General features: G+C 39.9%; 1 protein-coding gene across 5 annotated transcripts in view; it reads left to right on the top strand.

Moving 5' to 3' along the window:
* Nucleotides 1-1,433, top strand: part of LOC124950180 (TBC1 domain family member 14-like) — a 113,552-nt gene extending 112,119 nt beyond the window's left edge. For 2 of the 5 annotated variants that reach the window (XM_047496561.1, XM_047496559.1), the window contains exon 7: nt 821-1,432. The gene's annotated coding sequence lies outside the window, so the exon portion shown is untranslated. Of the gene's footprint in view, nt 1-820 lie in introns of all 5 variants that reach the window. The other 3 variants (XM_047496563.1, XM_047496564.1, XM_047496565.1) reach the window with 3 other exon arrangements.
* The last annotated feature ends 3,567 nt before the right edge of the window (nt 1,434-5,000 follow it).

Here is a 5,000-nt window from a genome sequence, read left to right as displayed (position 1 = left end):
GTAAACTCAAATTGCATTATTAAAATCTAATCTACCTTCGAGTACGTATGTCAGGACCATTGGAAATCTGATACATCTATCTTTGGTTCAATAGAGAGAAAGAAAGAGAGAGAGGAGAGAGAGAGAGAGAGAGAATGAACGTGTGCGTAGAGAAGGTAAAAGAGAGGGATGAGAAACGAACAGCGAGCTGAAAAGATTGAAAGATTAGAAACGATTCGAAGGATATATTCGTATCTCGGCTCGATCGGGTGAAAGTTTAATTAGGCACCCTCCCTAGCAGAGGCAGCCGCTACTTAGATTCTTATCGGCGTCGATACTTCTCTTTTTCTCTTTCGCTCTCTCTCTTTCTCTGTATCTATCCTTCTTCTTTTTTATCTTTCTCTCTTTTCCCTCCTTCGAACGTGCTTCTCGGATATCGAAACGTTCGCCATTCGTCTTGTTTGATGTCCAATATGTCCGAACCCAGCTCGTCTTTAGGGATTTAAGGAACCGTTTAGTGCACTCGTCCCGTTGGAATATCAAAAAGGAAGGGAAGGAAATGTCCTCGGAACTCGATCCTTTCGATTTACGCGATACCTTCCTTTGAGTATGTACCTACCTTTCTTTTCTATCTCTCTATCTCTCCATCTATCTATCTATTTATCTATTTATTTCTCTTTTTCCTTCTCTCTCTCTCTCTCTCTCTCTCTCTTTCGAGTGCATTCTTAAAGATATTTTACGAAAAGTTTAATTGAATTTTTAAAATCGAATCGAAGTCAAGGACTTCTTTAACGATAATTTCCTTCCTTCGATCGAATTCAATATTTTCTTTCTTTTACAGACCAAAAAGTGGAAGAAGAAGAAGAAGAAGAAGAAGAAGTGAAAAAGGAGAGGAATAGAAGAAAGAGAAAGAGAAAAAGAAGAAAAATAAAAAGGATTTAACAGTAAGGAAAATTATATTATACGTCTGTGTTGTTCTCTTTGGGCACCATCGTTTAAGATAACCAGGATGGACATCCTAGTCCGTTTAATCTTTTCCGTAAGTCGGAGAAACGACGCATGCAGATATTCTAGTTAGGTTAGTTGGTTGGTAGATAGGTAGGTAGGTAGCTCCGTTGTTTAAAGGATGCATCTTCCAAAGAAGCCCAGAGAACAGACCGAGGGAATATTAAAGCTCCGTAGACGCTTCGTTTCGCGTTAAGACTCGGCCGTGCATAATTGAAGGGGTGGCGGCCACCCACCCTCATTCGCTGGCCTCTTTCCTACCACCATCTTCTACCTCTTTGCGGTTGCACGCTCGTTGCACTTCGCTCCGTCTAGTTTGCGCATTTACGTTCTTTTCCTGCGACTGCTTACTCACCACTCTCTTTCTCTCTCTCTCTCTCTCTTTACGTCTCTAACGCTGACTTTAATCGTCCGTATCACGAGCCGTAAATAAGAGCGACGCTTCGGCGAACTTAGTTCCGCGATACGTGACGCGCTCAATCTCGAATTTTTTTCTTTTTCTTTCTCTTCTTTCTCTCTTTCTTCTTCTTTCTCTTCTTCTTCTTCTTCTTCTTTTCTTTTTCTTTTTCCCTTCGAAAGAGAAAAATACAAAAGTTATTTCTCCGACAATATTACATTTTATTTCTCTCGCAATTCGTAGATCAAAATCTCTTTGCGAGAATGTCGAAGAGTACGTAGATGTAGACGATATTAGACGATAAAATGGAGAAATCTTTTTCAATTCCTTCGAAAGGGAAAAGTTTTTGAAAAGAATTTCTTGTTGGAACGACGTTGACTCACCCGAAAAGTCTCGTTAGAAAATAAAATAAAGGGGGCCCTCGATGTAAAGGGCCGAGAGAAGCCTAAACGAGCACGGGTCAGGTAGTAGAAGAGGGCCCGCGGATCGTTTTAGATTCGTGAGTTTAGATTTGGAAATATTTCTCTCTCTCTCTCTCTCTCTCTCTCTCTCTTTTTTGGGTCCCTCTCGTAAAGGTGGCGAAGAAACTGCGCTCGTTCGAATACCGCTGCGACAGCGGCCGATGATTATCTTTTCGGTGTTTTACGTAAACTGAAGGAGCCCGGTAAAACGCGGCAGCCGTTTCTTTGCGTATATATTCCCTTTTCGACGACAACTTGGACGACTACGACAACAACGACGACGACAACAGGTGAGAAGCGAGTTGTTAGTATCTCTCCAAACCTTTTTCCTTTTATTATCATTATTATTATTATTATTATTATTATTTATCTTTTTATATCCATCTCGTCGTACATTCTTCTTTTTTTTATCTTTCTCTTTCCTTGCAGTTAGGAATAAAAAGAAAAGGAAGAAAAAAACGAGAGAAAAAAAGAACCGAAAAAGTGGGCGGCACACGTGCGATCCTCGTGGAAAAAAGAAATAAATAAAAGAAAGAGAAGATACTATTTAACCCTACTTATTTTCCCTTCTTAATTTTTCACATTTTCTTTCTCATCTTTCTCTCCCTCCCTCTTCTCTTTCTTTCTCTCAACCTAGTCTATACTTTGCCGTGAACGATATTTAACGAAGATCGAGGGACGATCTAGGCGTGGTCCAACCAGGATATTTTCGAGGCTGCTTTTCCTTTCATTTTGGACTGCGTTTAAAAAAGTTGTTCCATTTTTGTCTCTTTTCATTTGATTTTTGAACGGAACAGTTCCTCTCATTAATCTCATCTATAATCGTTCGTGTTTACCGTGCACTCCAGTTAATCGTCTATGATTTTTAATATTTTTTCGAACTTTTATTTCCCGAAAAAGTCTCATTAGATATTGTTCAACGAACGCGAGACGATATTTATTCGATACTGTGTATATGCATATATATATATATATATATATATATATGCATATAAATGTGTGTGTATGTGTGTATATATATAGTATTATTTTTTAATAAACGAAACGCACGTAGCCTAGCAAATTCCATTCTTCTTTCTCGTTTCGTTTATTAACTCGCAGCAGGCCGTTAACGCGCGAATGCAAGCCGTGAAATTTATGAAGCGACGAGCCTATACAACGAAATGCACTTACAATGAGAATGCACGCGCGTGCGCGCGGGGGGGAGTCGTATGCACCTCGCGTTCAATTTTATAACGTTGCGTCCGAATCGTTCGCGGAAATTAAAGGATACAACGTGTCGCCTTGTGAACGTTATAGAATACTAACACAGAAAGTGACAAAAGCTAAAGCGTAATATCGAAGGGACGCATTTGATTTGAACAACGGGATTTTTTGATTCTTTAGGATAGATTGAGGGGAGGGCGGGGGGGGGAGGGACGATAGTGGGTCGTTAACGTCGGCAGCGGAAAAGAACGATTAAAAATTTGATATTCGAAACTTTAAGATGAAAAGCATAGAGAAATAGAAATGTAGCTTCGGGCGGATAAGTTAAAAGAGAGAAAAGGAGATTGAAGAAGGAAGGAAACGTTAAAGTTACGAAAGGAAGCTGAGTCGGCTGATTAAAAGTACTTTTAATAGAGCTAAAAGGATAATAATACTCGGGAAAATTAAACGAAACGACGCACTCAACTTTTTAAATATTCATGCCATTTAATATCGTCCATATCGTGTAGATATGATGACATCAATCAAATATTGTCTGAGTGCGAATTATATGGGCTTAACGAAATAATGAAAAAAGAAAAAGAAAAAATAGAAATAGAGGATCGGAATGAAAATCAAACGAAAGTATCGATAGTGAATATTCGTTGATACTAGAGAGAGAGAGAGAGAGAGAACGAAACTTACGGAATAGAGATTCTTCAAATGGAGTAGCAAGATGTCAGAATAAAAAATTGTAAGAAAACACGAAATCCCAGAAGATGGAAGAAGAAGAAGAAGAAAGAAAAAGAAAAAGAAAATGAAGGGAAATTCGTTGAGAGTCAAGAAGGGAAGAGAATCAAAGTATTTTCTTGAATGAGGAAAAAAAATATGAAGAGAGAGAGAGAGAGAGAGAGAGAGAGAGAGAGAGAGAGAGAGATAAAAGTAAAAAAAGAAACATTACCTCGAATGTAAGTGCCGAGGCCGCTTAGCGTAATTTTTGTTTTCGACTAAAAGAAGAAGAAGTCGTTTTCTTTGGGGGCTGCTAACGGCAGCCAACACGGCGGTCGAAGCCGGGGAACGTAACGATGCTAGATCTAGCTCAAAGAAAAATGTGGCGGCCTCATAATTAGAAACACGGGCCGAGTGGGTGTGGAGAAACGAAAAGATCGAAGCGGTAGCTCCTAGCGGTTCTCTTCTCTGCGGTGCATAAGGCATATAAAGATAGAGAGAGAGAGAGAGAGAGAGAGAGAGAGAGAGAGACAGAGAAAGGATGGGAGAAGAAGAAGAAGAAAAAAAGAGAAAGAGAGGGTGGAAGTAGACGACTTGAAACGGCCGACAGAAATGACAGCGGTTTTCAAGGAGAATGAGCTAGGCGTGGCGACCGGCGAACGATATATTTCTTCTCCTTAACCGAGGGAAACGCAGAACGAGGATATTTTTCGTTCGTATTGTTAGGCAAATTTACAGCGACGTTCCCGCGAGGACAGCCGAGCTTCGAACGACGAGCTTCGCCTTTCGTTTTAACTTTTTGGATGCTCGGAGAAACGCAAAAGTGGTGACTCCACGGTTTACTCCTTCCTTCCTTTCTTCTTCTTTTTTCTTTTTATGCAAGCTGTTTACGGTTTCGCGAATCGTCAAGTTCAAAAGTCGCCGATGAGAAAGAAACAACGATGTTGTTTATTAGCTACAATTCTTTTTCTTTCTTCGTGCAAATAGTCTTGTTGATTTTTCGCGAAATTGTATCGCTTATTTAACAGTGAAATTAAAAAGAGATGACAATAATACTAGACGAAAGAAGGAAAGTGTAAGAATGAGAGCGTGGGGAGGGGGGGGGCGGCGGCGAATAGGAATGATAAATGATAAACAAAGTATATGAGATGGGGGTTAAAATCGTAAATCATCTTGTGGACTCATTTCGCGATGACTTTACTGCCGAAGAGAAAGAGCCGTCAAGCTAGCATTCGATAATGAAA

This window comes from Vespa velutina, chromosome 6 (assembly GCF_912470025.1).
Source record: "Vespa velutina chromosome 6, iVesVel2.1, whole genome shotgun sequence".
Classification (NCBI taxonomy): Eukaryota; Metazoa; Arthropoda; class Insecta; order Hymenoptera; family Vespidae; genus Vespa; species Vespa velutina.
This window is presented reverse-complemented; position numbering and strand designations above follow the sequence as displayed.